The following is a 20,655-nucleotide window of genomic DNA, read 5'->3' as shown; positions in this document are numbered from 1 at the left end:
GATCTAACAAGTAAAATATTTTGTTCGAAATTAAAAAAAAAAACAAACAAAAAAAAACAAAAAACCATGAGCAATATCCCTTCTAATATATTCTCAAACTTGCATTCCAGACATAGCACATTATACATTTCCACAGAACATTCAGCAGCATCTCTTTCCTTCTCATCACCTAGCTACAGATTTCATAAAATGCTGATTACAACCAAAGGGAAAATCATCTCAAATTATTTAATCAAAGGCATACCTAGGTGTATTTTTGCTGTTTTAAGTGATATCGGCTATTTTCACATTCAGCTAAATAATCACAAAACAGATTTTAAGTCATACTACTGGCATCAACACAATAATGGAAACCAACTGAAAATTACGAAATCCTTTAATTGGCTGAAAGGAATTGAGAGCAACCTGTTACCAAGGCAATACAAAACTTACAAGCTTGAAAAATTACATGGTATCATGATGTTGTAAACCCCAAACAATTCTAACATACCCCATGTCCAACTACCATGAGGACTGCTTAGATCAAGGTTTTTTTAAAACATCTTAAATTCCTGGCTATATCAATATATATTTACTGCAAATCTGCAAGTATTAAAGCAGAAGAGGCTGTTAAAACACCAGCCTGCAATACAAGGGAACTGAAGTTTGGTGCCTGATGGTTTTCACATGTTGTCTATGACACTTCACTGATGCCCACATCTACAACAGTACCTGACATTTAAAGATGCAGGCAGATGCCTAGTGAGATTTGAGAAAGTTCTGAAGCTCGGTGCATAACTTCCACAGTTTTTTTAGTTCAGCTCATGCTGGAATCAATAGACAATATCACTCCAAATTCAGTGGATTTTAGCTCTATAGTTTCCTTGCCTGTCCAGTAAAAAAGAAATAGGTCTTCATTTGTTACTCTGCAGTATGACAAATGAACAATTGTGATTCATATGAAATGTATTACTTCAGTGATCCCAAATAAATAAAGTTAATTGCAAGCAGTCAGCAAGAGGGAATAGCACGTTATATTGTACTCTCTAGTTCACAGTGAAGAGAGTGGGGCCCTGGTGTAATGTGATTGAAATTTCTACAAGAAGCAGGTATTAAAAATCCTTTTGTACAAATTCAGCATTAAATGTACACTAGAAGGTATTTATTAAAGGATGTACAGTCCTGGTAGTTCCTTTTGCTCTCTCCTCCTTAATTAGATTCCTTTGTACTGTACGGACTGACTTCTGAATTGTACTTTGACCAGTGTCACACACGGAAATTCAAAGTGGAAAGGGTTCACTGATGGTGGAAAGAGTGACTGTGGAAAATATCTTTCACATGCAAGTCCTATCCACAGTGTTTTGGCAATGAACATGGCTTCCAGGCTCTAAACCAGTCATTATTGCTGCGTACTGGACATATTGAAATTGCTATAAAAGTGATACTCAACTTCGGAAGCTTTCAGTTCTGGATCAATTTATTTTAGTTTAAATCACTCTGGTGTAATAAAGCGGCACACATCAAGGTACCTGTTGAATCAAACCCTTTTCTCCTCATAGGTTTGGAAATCAGAATGTACTTTTATTTAAAACTTGGTTCATGTTTCACCACGGTTTTTTACATTTTTGTCTTTGACTTTTTATTTCTTCCTTCACTAGTTATAAAAGGAAGAAATGTTCATTCTTCTCAATTTCTCAGATTTGTTACAGTGCCAGGTCTTCAATAAGGTACTTACACTGAAAGTAGTCAAGAAAAAATGAAGTTCTGTAATCTGACCACTAAAAAGGAACAAAAGCAAGAACCATTCACCATAAAATCCTTATTTTTTTTCCAAATACCTGCTAAAATCTATTTTCTTAGTGTTTCTTCAGCCAAAATCCTGTCTTTTCTATCACCTTCCCCCCAACATAGCCTACAAGAGATTAGCTGGAAGTGTTCTTTCTAGCACAAACTCCCCTAGACTCTTTCCCATGAAGTAAGAGGAACATAATTTGCTGCCCTTCTTCCCACAGTGTACCCCACCGGGCTGGGAAAGAAGGAAGCCCAACAAAGTTACATAGCTCCGGTGCCACCTGCTTTCCCTTGGCAATTAAACCAGGTCATGAGAAGAAAGTGGAAGGGTGGTCAATTGGTTCATAAGCAAACCAAGACATTTTTTAATGAAAATATCCTTTTTTCATTTTTCAGACTTCTTCATGTAAGTTACTAAATATCTTGTTTGGGAGTTAAAATACCTTTGTCTTATTGAGCAATCACATCTTCACAGTCCTTTCCTTAGAAAACTGGGCATTTGGAGGTCATCTAAGAACAAACTCCAACAGATGACTCAGCCACCTTCTGTTTCTCCTCATCTGAAACCTAACAGCCTGCTTTCTTGTGCTTTTTCCAGACTTACCTATGCAAGATGAAATTTTCTTTAACAAAACACACCCACAAAAAGCCTCCCACCATTACTGACACAAGCTCATCTGAAAAAAAAACCAAAAAACAACAATTTAGAAAATTAGGAGCAGGGGGCTGCTCATGTGATTTTTAGCACTGCTAAGAAATTTAGTCTGCAACTGAATTTACTTTACATGGTGCTAGAGAAATGATCTGAAAAACTTCAATCCTGTCTATGCTTCTTAATGTAAATAAAATATTTTCATTTCAGGTACCACTGTGAAATCTTGGTTCTATTTCCAGGAACAGACAATATCTCTGTGAGCCAGACCACAGTAAAAGACACCCAGTATATCTGATACTGCCTTTGTCCCCTTTATACACACAAACTCCCCTGAGCAGCAACTTCAAAACCAACTCTACTGATCAGCTATGATGAGCCAAAAGTCCCTAGGAGAATTGGAGCTTTAGGAGAGCTGCATTTCACTCCATACCAGACTGAGAAACTAACTGTTATCACCTTTTCTTGGTGATCTTTGAAGGTCTGGAACAGGAGGACTTTAATCTACTTTCATCCGTCTTAGCCCTCTCAGTCCTCTTGGAGAAACTTCTCATGAAGTTTTACAAGTGAATCCTTTGACCACTACACAGACACAATTATTGGTAGTGGATGCACAGATTACAAGAAACACCTATTCATAAAGATCGTATTTTTCTCCCTCTCTGGTTTGAAAGAAGAAAGGGGAATATTTTAAAGGCCTAAATCTTACCTACATAGGTGGACAAAACAACCCACAGGGTGAAAGGCATTGTATTAGAAGCTTTCAAGATCCAGCCTATCAAAAACACTTAGCCCAGAAGCTAAGGTGGAATTTATGCTGACTGAATATATCCAATAATCTTCAGTGACATAAAGCAATTCTTAGAAGCTAACTAAGCCCTAAATTACCAGCAATGTGTTCCCAGTGATAAAAAAGTAAGATGAAACATTTCCAGCATACCGGTAAAATTCAGCTGACTTTTTAAATATAAACTAGAATTGAAGATTAAATCTACAAGTCTTGAAAGTCAGATTAGCTGTGTGGACATATTACTCTATGCACAGCCAAAGCTCTGATGATGATTTTTGGTACATTGCAACTTTGAATGTCTCACCCGCACTCAGCCCATTAATACGGCTTCATACAGATGATTTCTAGCACTGCAGCCCCTGAACAGCTTTTAGAAACTGCTTCAAAACAGCATCTAACCTCCAGATAAACTTTCCAAAACAGCTGAAGAGTTTTAACATAGGACATAAAGTAAGTATAGAAAAATCAGCTCCTCCATGGAGTTCCCAAATACCTTAAAAACCTATTTCATGCTCTATGGTGCCTGCACAACTCTAGCGGGGGGACCAATGGAAAAGATGTCTTTACTATGAAGATGATTGATAGTACTGTCAAAAAAAAGCTTTACTGGAAAAACATGCATTAGGTAGTAAACACATGATTCAGTAATATAACTGGTTTGGGTTGCCTGATTTTATATTCCTTACTGGTAATGAAACCATCCATATACAGGCTAGTTAAACTGCAATAGGACACTGTCATATGACGTTAGCAGCAATGACAGATGAGAGGCACAACCATAAGAGGGCTAACAAGCCATTCATGTTGTTTGACTGTTTAAAGTGAGCTTTAAAACTGAAGAGCAAGCTGTATTAAAAAAAATATTAAGAACATCCTCTCCCATCTGGGATTGTTACAGCAGGGAGATGGTTTTTGTTTGTTCTAAAGATGTATTGTCTGGATGGTGGAAACAAAAATAAACCCTAGTGAAAATCCTTGAAAAATAAATGCCAGAGTATGGATTTTGCTTTGGTGGTTATTTAACCTTTCACTAGCTTACCAAGAGTACTTTTCTTTCCCTGGTAGTGGCATGTTGCCAAATTTTTGCTCAGTATCTGCAGTGGGCCCAGGCACAGAGGACTGCAGGAAAAAGAAAGAAGAAAAACTTCACTGACCAGCTGCTGACCTGGCTACCCAGGAGGACAAGCTCCTGAAGGTACTGAAGCTGCTATCCAGCTTTATAGTGTCATTGGAAACAAATTGATACAGCACTGAAAGTAATTTAAAACTATTTAAGGCAAGAACCAGGAAGTACACCCTCACCTTTACAATTCAGTAAATATCATCAGGCTAGCTTTAAATGGTTTTATACACTTGTTGGGGTGTACTCTCTATAGAGCAGTGGGTTTGGTTTATTTGTGTTGGTACTGGCTGGTTTTAATAGTGTTCACTGTATTCTCTTACACTGAGAGAAATCAGCTCAGCTGTTTATTTACAAATCTATGTTTAGGGTACCACTTCAATGTTAATACCAATGGTAATATTAAAAGGGTCAAAAATAACAGCTTTTTGATAAAATTGACAGAATACTTTTCAGTTAGCTAAAAGTTATTCTCATGCTTTTCCAACAACATTTGCATTACAGACACTAGTATTTGAGTAGAATGAGTAAGATAGAAATCTACTCAGTCTCTGACAGATTCTGTCATTAATCCTCTTGACATTTTTTGCTCAGAAATATATATGAGATACAATTTTAGGTTGTGGCAATCAATGGCAGTCTGCCCACAGGCTTCAGCAAGGTTAATTTATCTTCACCTTATGATGAATGGTTAACCTAGTGTTAATGGGACAAGAGACAGAAGATTTTGATCTATTTAACCAGCTCCTTTTTTTTTTACTAGCCATTTAATAACATCTTTTCTATAACTGTACCACCATTTAAGGAGTGAGTGTGACAGTGCCTTACTTTGTCCAACTGTAAGCTACTCACGTACTTCAGTATAGCAACCAGAAAAAAATTGTCGGTTTTTTTTTTGTGCAGTTGAGTTTTATTTTGTTCTGAAAAAAAATCTTTTTTTTTTCCTGGAAGTAGATAAACTGATTAGCTGCCCTTTTACAGGAATTCCATCATGGGAAGATGTAATACTGCAGCACTAAGTGCTTTGTTATTATGGTATGTTTGGGTTTTTTTTTATTTAATTGTCTTTTGTGCCTGTAGAACTCCATTAGAGAGACCAGAAAAGCTATTAGCTGCACAGTAATGTGGGAATTGTCTCTTGCCCTGTGGTCATGATTTAGCAAAGTACTTAAGCCACTTACCTAACTTCATGCAAATTGTCTTCAAGTGCACTGGTCAATGCTGATGTTACTGCTAAATGTGTACATTGCTGAAGAGGAATCTAATTATTCATTTGTTTAAAACTGAGCACACGTGAGCTCTTTCACTGTAACAGGTCTTCCTCTTATCTGTCATAGGTGCTGAGGTTATTCTTTTCTTTCTGTTACTGTTTTCTAAGCAGCTTCAATCATATTCTGTAAGTAGCACAGTATTTTAATGTACCAGACAGACTGGGCCTTCAGGGAGTTTGGGCACTGCTCTCTAGTGTATCTGAATGCTGGCTGTGCTTTGCTAGGAAATCGCCATCCAGTATAGGTTTCCCTAACTTCAGCCATTACCAAGGCTTATGTCTTCTTTTTTACTGATGTCCATTACAGTCAGCAGAGGAAAACAGGAATGTCTAGACAATGACTCAAGTGCCCCATTTTCCACATGTATGTAGGAATGAGTGGATGCATCTATTTCTTTCCAGTGATCATAAAGTGAACTGTCTTGGGGATTAGCTCACATGGTAGACACTAAAATTCCCATCCCATTCTTGACCATGCTGACCAAGGAAGATGTCGTATCAGGAGGAACACAAATAGAAATGCAGACACAAATGTAATGACCCACAAATGTCAGAGTTCGGCAGGCACCTAATCATTTTAGAATTCTTAGGCACCTTGATATGCTCAGAGCCCCCATTACTTTATTATGGATGTTGCCCCATAGTCTGCATCCCTACATTTTGCTCCAGGTGAACAAGTTCCTGCAACCATAAATCTAGAGGGCTTCAGGGTATTCTGCATAGGGTCCCTTGAATTAATTGAATCTGAGTGAGCAAGCAAATTAGAAAAATGTTAAACAGATTAAATCTAGCTTCAGCAGAGATACACGATTTGTGTGTGCAGTCACTGGATCCATAAATACTAGGTACATAGCCTTAGGCTGATGCTCTTTTGAAACAAAGGTGTTTAATGAGTGCATCCAGTTAACTTCTGCACCAGACATATAAATATCTGAAATGGGAAATAAATCACAACTACTAAAGTATTTCTTTCCTCATAAATCAGTGTACCACTAGTAAGCAGCTTACACCTTATGGGTTCTTCACTCCCACCCACACACATTTTATTTCTATTTAAGCTGAAAGAAGAATCTGAGATCCCAAAATGTTTCCTCCTACTGCCAGATAAATAATGGGACAGAGCCAAGAAGTCTGGTTTTAGAAACTGTTATTAGAGCACAAATCTCCATTCTGTTCACATAGTACTCATAATACCACACTACAAAGGTCCAAGTCCACAGGTAGCACTACAATGTTTCTCATCACTGTTGGCATTCATCATAACTAAACTGGGAAGAAAACCAAAATATTTTGGATTGAACAGATCATCAGTGTTCCTGTACTAACAGGGTGCTGGCCAAGGCAATTGGGCATCTAGATAGCATTTTGGCTAAATACTTCTGCAAATGTAAACTATTTTCTTCGGATCAGAACATGTGGCTTTATGTATGATTGTGCTGCTGAATGGACTCAGATTATCAAGGGCCTGAAATTGCTTTGTATTGGAGACTTGTCTGCTTTATTTTTAAAAGACTCCCTGGAATTTTTTATTGCCAAAGACTAAACCAACAATGCTTTCTGATTTCCTTCAAAAACTTGTGTTTCCAAAGACTCACTGGAGATGTCCATAAGATAATATTCTCCATTTACAATTACAGTTTGCTATCTCTGACTTGGGCAATCACTTGATACAGAATCATAGAATCATAGGATAGTTCGGGTTGGAAAGGACCTCAAGATCATCTAGTTCCAAACCCCCTGCCATGGGCAGGGACACCTCACACTAAATCATGCCACCCAGGGCTTTGTCCAACCTGGACTTGAACACCACCAGGGATGGAGCATTCACAACCTCCCTGGGCAACCTATTCCAGTGCCCCATCACCCTCACAGGAAAGAACTTCCTCCTTATATCCAATCTAAACTTCCTCTGTTTAACTTTTAACCCGTTACCCCTTGTCCTGTCACTACAGTCTCTAATGAAGAGTCCCTCCTCAGCATCCCTATAGGCCCCCTTCAGATACTGGAAGGCTGCTATGAGGTGTCCACGCAGCCTTCTCTTCTCCAGGCTGAACAACCCCAACTTCCTCAGCCTGTCTTCATACGGGAGGTGCTCCAGTCCCCTGATCATCCTCGTGGCCCTTCTCTGGACTTGTTCCAACAGTTCCATGTCCTTTTTATGTTGAGGACACCAGAACTGCACACAATACTCCAAGTGAGGTCTCATGAGGGCAGAGTTGAAGGGCAGGATCACGTCCTTCGACCTGCTGGTCACGCTCCTTTTGATGCAGCCCAGGATACGGTTGGCTTTCTGGGCTGCGAGCGCACACTGAAGCCGGCTCATGTTCATTTCCTCATCGACCAGCACCCCCAAGTCCTTCTCCGCAGGGCTCAGTATATGTGCTATACTGATTTTTGTATTATTCATGTCCCTTGATCTAACCAGGCCAAGCAGCCCTGCAGAGGCCCAGATGTAGGACACAATCATTTCTGTGAAAATCATAGGAGACAAAATATTAATTGAGTCACATGAGATCAGTTTTCCATAAATTCATATCAATTGACGTGAATTGTACTACTTTTGCTTAAAGTTGTTATGAGATGGTTCCATTGCTTTTCACTGACACTATGTTAAATTTACTATAACAGGCCACTTAACCCTTTTGCTGCTCTTAGATTTTGGCATCAACTTCAAAAGTTCTAGAACATCCTAATCTATTTAAAACAGTGTTCTTTGTCATGGTTTAACCACAGTAGACAGCTAAGTTCTTGTGCCTGCTCACTGGCAGGACAGTGTGAAAAGCAGGAGCAGCCTTGAAGCTCTGTAGGCATTTCTCAACAAAAACTAATACATTGTTAATCAGAGATAAGTTGGTACTTCAGAGCAGCATGTTTCTGTTCCTTTGATAACTCCTGATTTGTGTTGTATTTTGATTTAATTTTAATCATTCCATGTGTATTTATTTTTTGAGAGATTGATTTAGTGATGATACAGCGACTAAATTTTACTTATGGTTAGCTATAGAATGCACAAAGAAAAGCTTAAATTTCAGCTATGGTTATTGTTACAATACAAGATAAAAATTTAGAACCTGCATATATTTAAGCCTCTGCTTTACAAACACCTCTGCAAGTGAACACATTTAGTTCAAAAGTTAGACTAATAATTTTATCAGGCTAATCAGTATTGAAAATATGACTCCACAAAATAAAATGGGTAGTAGAAGGGGAGCATTTTTCTTTGGTTTTGTTATCATTTTGGAACTAATTATATTACAGTTACATAATTCAGGTGATCTATACAGTTATTACATTTCTGTATTAAAAATCCAAATCAATAAATCAAATATCTTGAAAGAAGATTTTTTTATATTAACTGGCTTCACTGTGTTGTTCTTAATTCAGTTACTAATAAAATTTGTTTCAGATGTCTAAATAATCATGTGGGGTTTTCTCACATTGGCCATTCACATTTTCAAAATCACCTATATATTACAGAAGAAGCTCATGTTGTAAATTCATTTGACTGATGAGTGCAGCCAGTGCATGAATCTGTTAATAACATCATTTATTTCAGTTGAAACCAAGAAATAATGATTTCTGTTTCAGTAGCAGTCATTCTCTTTCATTTTTAAAAGCATAACAGCTCAGTTTTCCTAATGATCTATTAAAAATACAATAGAAATTGTTTGGTTTTGAGATACAAATTGAGCCCTTAAGTATTTCTGTTTCAAGCAGACTTTGTTGTTGTTTGTTTGTAATAAACCTGTCCCTTTTAGGAGCATTGCTGATTGCTCCCCTGACTTATTAACTCATTTTAGGGTCTCTCCTACCATTATGGAAAGTGTTAAAAAACAAATTAAGGGATAATATATGGCACATGTCTGTTAATAGCAAAGCTAAGACTATAAAACAAACAATCTAGTTCAGTTTCTTAGACTGTTATAAATACAACACATCTGAGCTTAGGTGAGAACAGAGGGATATGGAAAAGGTTTGCTCAGTCTTTACTATGAAGGAAGCGTGGGATGTTGTCTTGCAGAATGAGATTGTAAGGAAAAGGCAGCAGGCATAGCGGATGATATTAAACAGAATTAGAGAAAGAGATGACTTAATCAAAGGCATCCTGCAAAACTGTCTATTAGGTTTTCCCCCTCAAAAAAAAAAAAAAAAAAAAATGAACTGCTATTTTGATGTATCTCTCACCATTACTTTCAACTGAGGAAGGTAGGATCACTTGTCTAAAATATTTCTGAATGACTCAGTCTTTAAAGAATGAAAAGAAAACAATGGAGCAGTAAAAATAACAGGTTTTAGTGTGTACTCGGATACTACTGTCTAATGTATATGGTTTAAGAACATACTGTGAAATTTCTGATTGGAATTAACAAGCAAAAATATAAAGGATTAAAACCCTTCTTCAATACACTAAGCTCTTGGGAAATTTCCAAGAAAAAAACAGTATTCAGTTGCTGCCTCCCTCATATGTTGTATTCTCTTCCTCACATTATTAAATGGATCCTGAATCTAAGATTGCTGTAGAACAATTATTGTGTCAGTGGCTTTAGGAAAAAAAAAAGATGAAATAGCATTTAAAATTTTATCACTGTAGTTGAAAAATATCTCATAAAATATGTACCAGCGCCTCTTTCACTTTCAATATTTAGATGGCTTCTAAAAGAGTGCATTAAATCTTTAAAAGACTTGTGAGATAGTGACTGAAACAGTTTACAGGAATCCGTGTGATCATCCACATTCCAGCACCAATCTGCCTTATAATGTCTGCCAGGGCACTTAACCTCTTTGAACTACTTCCTTCCCATCCTTGATACAGAGATAATATATGATAAAAATTCAGAGAAAAAAGCTTCTCAGACACAGTATTTACCAGACTGTTCCTTGTTAAGCTGGAGATATTTATTCTCAGTAACTCTGAACGCTCTGGGGACAGAAACCGTCACCTCTTATTCTGTAGGGAATGCAGGGAAGTTAGCTGTGAGCTCCACAGCAACTCACAGGCTCTTGTACAACAGGTATTTTGGCTCAAACCTACAGCACTGATTTCCATAAAAACAAGCTAAGCATGTCAGAGTGAGACAGAGGCAAGCTGTGGTGCTCCTGTTTCACTCATGCTTAGAATTGAGGATGTCCAACCTAGCTCTGGGAACAATAGCATTGCCTTCATTATTAGAGCAGTGGACTTAGGTCTGTATTTATGTATTAAATGGGGCCTTTCTAAAGATCACTCATAAGCATCTTCATGTTTTTATTCTCCAGTTTTTGCCTTTTGATGGCTCCACCCTTGTTTCTGTCCCACAGCTTCTTTTCTGAGATGTTGTGTGTATTGCCACACAGACCTTTGCTCTCTGTAATCCATCTTAGCATCCAGCCAAAACATCTGGAACAATTTAGATTATTTTAAATCTGGTGCTTCTTTACTGCTTTGTCTTAAAAGGTTTATGTATCCCAAAGTTTCCTGGAATATTAAAAAAAAAAAGTCAAAAAAAAAAAAAAAAAGAAATGACATTTCACTTATCATTTATCAGTTATTAGACTCTCTCCTTTAAGGTTGCCTGCTCCAGTGAGACGTTTTAAGTAAACTCTTTAAGGATTATTTCATGTTAGTGCATTTCAACAAGAAAGGAACTGTGACCCCATTAAAATACACAGATACCTGTAAGAGTGTAAACTTTCTGAAGTATGGTATTCTATACATGGTATTTATGTACACAGTATAAAAAAAGTAGGTATTTTGAGTCTTCAAGACTTAAAGTTATGATGGGATTATCATGAGAAAAAAAAATTTTCAACCTGTGCATAGATTCTGAGAGACATTTCCTTTTCAATTTTTTTCCATGGGAAATATCCTTTCAAAGAAAACATTAAACAATTATTTTCCAAAGTCATACTATTGCTTTTATTATGGGTTTTATTACAATAATAATTGTTGTTGTAATTATAACATTATTAATATTGGTATTAATAGTAGTACTAGCAACAATATCAATACTAGCAACAATATCAATAATAAGGACTTACCGTTCCAAATGTTTTTTGCTGCCCCATCATGTGAGAAAAACAACCCTTTGCTTTTTTGGCCAATATTTCCACTACTATGAGGATTTCCTTAGCATGGAGAATATCCAGATTAACAAAAAAGCACAGATTTAATTACCCCTCTGTATGATTTCACACACAGTAAAGCCACAAAAATACTGGATGATATCTAAATCAAAGCAGCTTGAGACTTGAGAACCAGATGTCTTTAGTCATGTAGACTTTTTTTTGCCTCTCATAGTGTCTGCATGTGGTAAGAAGCCCTAAGGAAATTGTCTTTTTCTTTCTGTGGCAACACTTGAGGAGCCCTAGGGTCCTCCAGTACTCCTGGTGGGACCAGAGTTGAACCAAGGTCTAGGAAGAATTTCTTGATGAAAGTTTTCTAAGAAGAACAGGGTCTTAGATTGACAGGCCATGCCACAGAAACACTGACCATAACTGTGTGAAAAGCAGCAAAAAAAAAGGACTCCTTAAGGAATTGTTTTAGCACAAACCTCAGTCTGTTTCAGTGTTGCTATCAGTTAAAGTGCCAGCAGACAGAGAAGCAGACCAGATTACTAAGAAACGGGGCAGACGGGGCAATACTTTATGCAGCTGAGGAAGACATTTATAGCCACACTGGCACAACTATTTGGGTATATTGATAAGAGAGATACAAGCCTCACATTCTACAGGAAGAGACACCTTCTCTACCCTCTTTTTTCGTGTGAGCTGGGCCTATGGTCTTTGTATGCCTGATTACAAATCATGGCCTGGGTGATCTCAATACGGTTACACCTGGTCTAGGTGGATCACCTCCCTGATTGCTTCTCAGAGTTTCAGGAAGACTCAGCAAACTGTGATTATCTGTACTGCATGTGAAATACTGAAACCAACTCAATCCCTTAAGGGACGACATCTTGCAGGTAGCTCAATATCTCCTTACACCACCACTACCTGCCAGAAAATACATATCCAGCTAGGTCACTCAGTAATCCACCATTATCCTGGTAAAATATGTCACCCGGGATAGAAGGGAATGAGTTGCATCCCTCACCATTTGGATTAGTGTGATGACACTGATGTTACTGTCAACTGGAGGAAAGATGTTTGTTGGCTGTTAAACTGCCTAGCATTAGAGAAGATGAGGTCATCATGTTTGGCCACTGTAGTCAATGATGGTGTTCGTGAACTTGCAACTGTGGTCAGCAAAAACTCGCACAACCAGAGATTGTTGTTTCCTTCACAAATGCCTTCTTACACAGCCAAGGACTCATTCAGGTGGGTACGAAGTGTGGATGTGAATACTATTTACTGTGCTGCATGGCTGCACTGAGAACACCTGCAAGCAAATAGCGGTCACAAGAGCTACAACGTGTGAAAAAGAAAGGGGAAAACCTCTGGAAACAACAGCAGTAAAACCTACTCTTAAAAATCCACAACTCTGACAGAGTCCTGAAGCACCCTCAAAGGGTAAGATAAAATATGTATGCTGCATTTAAACCTCTTTAGAGGTTTGTGATGAAGGAAATGCAAAGCACTGGAGAATGTTCAAATAAATGCCCCTACAGTGAAAATGAAGTGCCTGACACAGGTTTGCCAGAATAAGCCATCCAAAGTCTACTGTCCTGTCCCATGGGAAGAACTGAGCACAGCTTGTAGTTTGGTGGGGAGGCTGCTGCCACCTGTCTTTATTAAAATTTAATTTAATCTTCTCCCTGTTTCCTGAGTCCCCTAAACTGTTAAGCTTTCTCCTTTGTAAGTTTAATTTCCTGCCTCAGAACAGCCTGCTGGACAAGAATTCCTTTTAAGTTCATCTTTCCAAATGCAAATGAGCTTTCCGGGGCTGCCACAATCTCCATCAGTATAATAAACACACCTGAGTGCTTGTATAACACTTAGCTCAGACAGCAGTACTTTCATGTGCTACTTTCGTGTACAATGAAAAATTGACCCTTTTCAGCAAGGCTGGTTAATGAATTTAAAAATTATTTCATAAATGCCACACATGAAGAATTTCAAAGTCCCTTCCATTTTGCAGGGTTCCAAAACAACTTCTTGTTTCTGAAAACGTATATTTAAATTTCTTATCAAACTATTTGTTTGCAAAGCAGAAAAAAAGAACAGCTTTCAGTGCAAAACTGACAGGAAGATTAAAATTTGGATGATATCCTTGAAAATTTCTTCAGTGTTTTGTTATAAATGTCTCAAAAATTTCAATGCCATAAGTTTTATTTATCCCAAAATTTCATTTATAATGAAGAGCAGGGATGGGGGTGTCCCTTTTTTTGGAGAAGTTACTCCAACATTCTCTGTAGGGCACTGGTTTTATAAACCAAGCTCAAAAGAGAAAAATATCTTGAAGTTCTGCTTGAAGCTCAGTGTGAGAGAGGCTCCCTCCTGTGGAATATGAGGTTTCCATAACTTTCCACTCACACATTAAAAATACCTTACAGAAGAAGGACATGCTTTATTTAGTTATACTTCTGTTACATTTTTGAGGCACTCAAGAATATAGGGTAGTTAGACAAAAAGCTATTAAAAAACCTTTGAAATTAAAAAATATGGGCATTAAATTCTCAGTGAAATCTCAGCAGAATACCTTCCTGAATTTATTTCCAGTAAGCTGAAATTTCTCCCTTCATTTGGAAAGGCTAGTCTAGAAACCATACTAAAGGATGCTTTCTTCAAGTTTTCTAAAAGAAGGTAAAGAAGATTTGAAGAAACTCATGAAAAAAACAGAGTGATGAAGGAATCCCCAGTTGAGAATATTTGCAATTTAAGAAGGGCACTATTCAATAACTGTGAAGCCAAATAGGTCAAGAAGAAATTGGGAAGCTCTCCTCACAGCATCCTCTCTTTGTTCTTCTTTCCTGTTTAAAAAAATAAAAAGAAAACAAAAAAATTTTGTGTATTTAGAGATCTGCAAAAGAGATTTGCAAATGGATGATGCTGACTTTAGTTACAGTTTCCCATTTTTTTTCAGGGAAATACAAGCCTCTTAAATACCAAATGAGCAGTAGTTCTTAGGTATATATCTAAAGCATGGTATTAAGGACTTGTTTACCTTATTATCAAAAATCTATAGATTAAACACTTATTGAACATAGTCTCTTAATTTTCTACTTTTATTCTCACGTTTTAAAAGTGTTTGGAGCATTCTTAGAGCAGTAAGACATACATCAAAGACAAAAGAATGGTGTTGATTTAATAATGTTAACGAAATATTAAACCAATTCTGCATAATTTAATTACATTTTGCTTTTGAGTCCTTTTTAATGAATGGTATACATGTAATATCACTGCTACACTTCCAATGTTCCATTTCTTGCTGTGCATCACATTTTTAAAGAGCCTAGTGTGCTCTGGTTATATAAGATAATCAGAAAATTCAATCGAGGAGAAATATTTGTCTGAGTTTATGATTAGTCTCATTAGATTTTTTTAATGTTGTATTGCAACATTACCTAGATATTAAAATATACAAAAAAAAAAGAAACCCAGCCCAAACAAATAAATGTTATATTACATCCATTTTATTGTTTCAATTTTCAACAACCTATTTCAGCTTACATGAGCAAATTGCTGTGCATTTAATCCTAGATATATAGGAGCTATCACAATGAGGATAAGCAAAACACTCCTTTACTTTTCACATGCATATGTACTAGGCTAGGCTATACTAGGAGTATAGTTTATAATATTATACTATTATTATAATAATAAATATATAATTGTCCTTGGTTCAGCTGCTATATACAGAATAATTTATAATAATTATTGGCAATGGATATTTTGGTTACACAACTCCTGTAAAGAATTGGTTTAGCAATTTGAAATAAATATACTTTGCTGGATCTTGCTTTTGGATGTTGATTATTTGCGTTCATTCCCAAGCCAGTTGTTGTTTCTGAATAGATTAGTCCTACTCAGATGTTATTGGTTTATATAGCCAATACCCCCTGATAATAAAGTTCAGTTTCTGTTCTCAGTGACTATGTTCGATTAATTTCATTACTGGAGTACAGTAAGCAATAGCCAATTTGTACTTTAAATTATGGTATTCTTAATAAACTAATCATGGTGTAGGCTTTTTCTCTTAACTAGAATGAGCAAGAAATGTATGGGGAGAGAACAGTAGCCTCAGCTCTATTCCCTTGAGCATTGCTCTGCTGCTAGTCCCAGATCAGCTGATCCAACACTTACATGGTTCTTTTCCTTTCCACCAGGACAATTTTTAAAAACACAATTCTATTCAGACATCAACTTTGATGTCAGTCGCATATTGCAAGTTGAGGTTGTTGTGTATATTAGCATATTTTTTTTACAGTTCTTTAGAGCTCTTCATTTCTGCATATCACCTCTGACTGTAAAGATGACAATTTATATTTTACTGAGATAGAAACACCTATCTTTGTTTTCTAGACAAACTGTTGGACCTGTTTCATTTTAAACAGGTAACATTTGAAATTAAAAATATAATATGAATTTATAAATAGACATAAACAAACTGAGAGAACACATACAATGTCTGAGAGAACAATTTCCTTGCATGAAAGATGCTGAACCCATACACACTGATTTGTACCCTGCTCAAATGGTAAGTAAGTGTCCTATTTCTCAACTAAAGGTATATTTCTGTATGTGCCCAGCATAAAGCCAGTGGTACATATATATATTTATAGAAAGATTATTATTACACTATTCAGAGAAAGGACAGTAACATAAACTAAGAGTGTCTTTAAAACACAGATAGCTCCACAGTTTAAATTCCATCTTGCCATGGTAAAGTGGCAAATTATCTCACTCTTGATCAAAATTGTTCTTGAAAGTCTTAGTAATTACACACAACATAAGTAATTTCATTTTAGAAACTATACAAGACGGAAGATGAGCATTCACATATTAAAATCCAATACTGCAAAATCAGATGCAGCTGTAAAATTAGAGCTCAAGTAAGTAATCAGCTCAGTGTATCAGGTCTGACTGCAAGCATAATTGCTCCTCTTGTAATTAATTTCAATTAGGTGAGAAGAAAATAGGTAGACCAGTTTAGTAAACAAATCTTAATAAACATAATCAAGAATAGTATTGCAGAAAAATTGCTTGATAACACTTTCTTTTCTGCTATTAGGCACTTACATTCATCTGTTTTCTTTTAAAATATGTATATTTACTTGAGTTTCTGCAGGAATAAGAGTGTTTGTAATATGTAATTTGTGTTACAGACATAGCTTTTTTGCATTTTAATTACTACATGCTTTTTCTCACGCCTTGAACAGGCGGGTCAGAAATTAAATTGCAGACTCACACAACGGTCGGGGTGGAAGGAACTCAGTAAATCAAGTAGTCCAACACCCTGCCCAGAGCAAGGTCAGAGCAGGTTATTCAAGTCAATGTCAAGCCAGGTTTTCCATATCTCCAAGGGCAGGAGCCCCACAGCATCTCTGGTCAACCTGTCCCAGTGAATGATCACCCTCAGAATATTCTTTTACCGTATACCACTGAATCTCAAAGGTGACAGCATCAGGGTCCATATCAGTGCAACAGGCTCAGTGGAAAACAGCAGGATCTGTGATGCCACCCTTCCCTGACTCATCCAGAGCAGGTGTGGAGGATTTCACTTGCATTTGGAGCTGGAGTAGGGGGGTTGTTCTTTGCAGTGCATCTGGGCTTTCAGACCCCCAGCTGCACTCAAGGCAGGGTGAGTGTCACACATTTTCCACTGCTTGCTGCCCAGTTGAGAAAGGACACCTAAGCGAAGTCCCTCCCAGCTATATGTGGCAATCTTCATTGTGCAAAGCTATTCTGGTGCCAAAAACCTTTCCTGGTCCAAAGGTTATGACTTGGGAGCAGTCACCCTGTTACTTTTGTATAAAGGATGTTTTGGCAAAGTGTGCAACAACACCTACATGCCTCTATAACTTTGCTGTCTCAGCTGAGCTCTGGCATCACTGTAAAGTCTCCTCAGCTCTGGCTACACACGGAAGCACTGACTGCACATAAACACTCCCACGCAAACCATATTCCCCTGTGAGTGCCTTCCAGTACTATAATGTGCTTAGCTGGGGGATTTTCCTTCTGTCGAGGACTGAAGCAGGTATTTCTGCTACCCCGTATGCATCTCAAACCAGCACTTTGAAGTGCCCCAGTCTTGGTACTTCCAGTTGGAGGAGTGTGGTATGAGGGTTAGCTAGAGATCCTTTTTCCCTTAGTTTATATTAGCCTGCATCTTGATAGAGCAGATGGTTACTTGTGTCCTAACAGTAGATCACTCTTGGAAAATAAAATCCATAGTGAAATGAAGAACAAAATAGCTCAAGAATACTGACTATATTCACAGTGACTTGGCACAGACCAAATGAAGGCTTAATAAAATGAAAGGGAAAATGTCTGTCCAGACTGTACTTCATTTGCTTACAGATGAGTATTAGGACAGTTGTACTTTTGAACTCCAAGGAGATGAGTTCTGCTGTTTTTCTTATACAGGTGAGGATAAGGGCATTGGATAAAATGCATCACTCCTGGTTTTAGCTAATATTTTGAAGCAATATCAAGCTGGATTTATTTTGTCATAGAAATTTTATATTTGAATTTTTCTAATTAGTCGTGACAGTGACACCACTAGGTGCTTTTAAGATCAGGACCCCTGCTTTATCACAGAAAAGGTGCAGCAGAGAAGTGTAAGATAGTCCAACATTACAATGTTATCATCTTCCTTCACCAAGGTTTAGAAGATTTTGGTTCCAAAGAAAAGAGTGCATTTTTTTGGCATTTTTTGTCTCTACTGAGGCTGAGAATAAAGGTCACTTACAATGATTTGTGAAAATTACCCTGATCAATTGAAAATTGGCCTATTGGCCCCATCTTATCGCACACAAACAGCCTAATGCAACAGAGCAATAAATTCCAGTGTCTGGGAGGCTAGCCCTGGGATTTGAACTGGCATTATAAATTCCTTAAACTGTCATCCATAAACAGGTTTGATTTCCCCCTTCTCTTGCCTCATGAAAGTCACCACAGCTTCACAGCTTGGAGGACACAAGAATTATCTGTAACTCCTGTGTCAGCATCTGCAACAAAAGTGAAAGGCCTTTCCTCAGCCCTGTCCATCTGCCTGGTTTACCCCATATAAAAGGGACAGCTTCTGTAGTATCTTTTTCTGGAAGCCTATTGTAGGACAGCTGTGGCTGACTTTTGAACCTCAACAATATCGATATTACCTTTCCTATATTTTACCCTTTTCCACCATACACTTGGATAGCACATGGCAATATTTAACTGCTCTCAAACCTTTCACAGAAAAAGAGAAGACTAAAAAGGAATATACCACTTCTTCCAGAGCACATTTTGTGACATGATCACTATGCAGACCAGCATTCACCTAAAAAGCTGTTTTCTTTTGCTTACGACTACATTGGTTTTTCTTCTATATGACATATGTTGAAATTTTGACATCAATATTTGCAAGTTTAGTGGCATCAGTTATCTACCTGGCAATCTCAACATCATCTCCCTCTCCCCACAGGCTCCTCTGGGCTCCTCCTTTGAGCTCCTTCCAATTTTAATCTTTTTTTTTTCTTTTAACTACAGTTTTGGAGACAGCCACAGCAGTACATGTGTGAGCCAGTCTGTTGCAGCTAATTGAGATTTTTGATTGTCATGATTTTGGATTGTATGCTTTGCTTCTTTTCACTTGACAATTACAAAGTTAATCAAATAATTCTGTATACAATTTAAAATTATAACTAAGCAATCTATGAATTGATACCAGCTTGTACATCCCACATAATACTTGTAAAATGACTTTTTACTTGTCAACTGCAGGGCAACTAGCACAGCTGTGATTGTCAGATGATAGTTCAACAATCTTTGACATAAGAATAAACTGGTGTTTAAAATCAGCCTTATGCTTTGATTTGTTTTTTAACATAGCACAATTTGGCTTTTAATACAGCACAATTTCCTCTGTAGGTTCGAAATACCCAGAACAAGAAACTAAAATAAAAAAGTAACACGAAGGTGGCTTCAAAAAAACCTAATGAAATGAGATTTAGAGTTTATTCCACCAAAGAAAGAACACCTGAATATGGTAGGAAGAGCCTAACTTTATATGTTACATGGTTTTCTGCCTTCTCAAGTTTCTGTATGCTCATCACTTAGGTATGTGATTCAATATCGGGACAAAAAACATTCCCTGTTTTATGAGCATAAATACCTTAACAGAATATGCAGCACTGTTCATATTCAAAGCAACTGTTTAAAACAAATAAAAATATAAAAGATAACATATTTCTCTTGCTGTCTTTAAAAAAATATAGGACTTACAATCATTCAAAATGGTAGGGTATATCTTGGAAGAACAAGCAAGTGATCATTTGTTTGATATCAAAAGAAAGTCCTAAGTAATCAATGTTTTAAGGCCTATGAATCTTCAGAAATGAATTATGCTGATGGCTTCTCTATTGGCAAGTAACTAAAGCACCCTGGACTCCCTCTTTACTTGTAAAAAATATTGACACTTTTTCAGGCACTCCTATGTTACTGAGGGTTACACCGCTGAAAAATCAGCTAAAGCAGGCATCAGGCATAAGATAGCACTATAAATCAGAATATGAAAGCATAGCTGACAACAGAAGAGCGGTTAGAGATAAGAACTGTTATTTCAATTAATATTGCTATCCAACCAAAGCAGAACTATGTAGAATAGAAAAATTCAGGAGCTGGTTTAAGAAGTCTGTGAACACACATGAAGAGTGAAAAAAGTCTACTAAAATGACCTCCCTTCAGCACTGCCCCTAGTAAATGCTGCATGCAATATTAAGATTTTTATTCACACTGGTTTGAAATAGCTTCTTCAGGATTTCATGCATGTAAGAATACAGAATTGTGTCTCCATTTTATATTTCATTCCTGAAAACTGTTGCAAGATTACAAAGAAATGTTACAGGTCAATTATTATCCATAAGAATAAAAGCAGGTTTATGATTTATACTTTTTATTTGATGGCCAACCTCCAGGTGACACGAAAAATATAC

The sequence above is a fragment of the Pezoporus flaviventris genome, unplaced genomic scaffold, assembly GCF_033815535.1.
Source record: "Pezoporus flaviventris isolate CSIRO_AGI_PZ_B2104156 unplaced genomic scaffold, CSIRO_AGI_Pfla_v1 ptg000002l, whole genome shotgun sequence".
NCBI classification, from domain to species: domain Eukaryota; kingdom Metazoa; phylum Chordata; class Aves; order Psittaciformes; family Psittacidae; genus Pezoporus; species Pezoporus flaviventris.
This window is presented reverse-complemented; position numbering follows the sequence as displayed.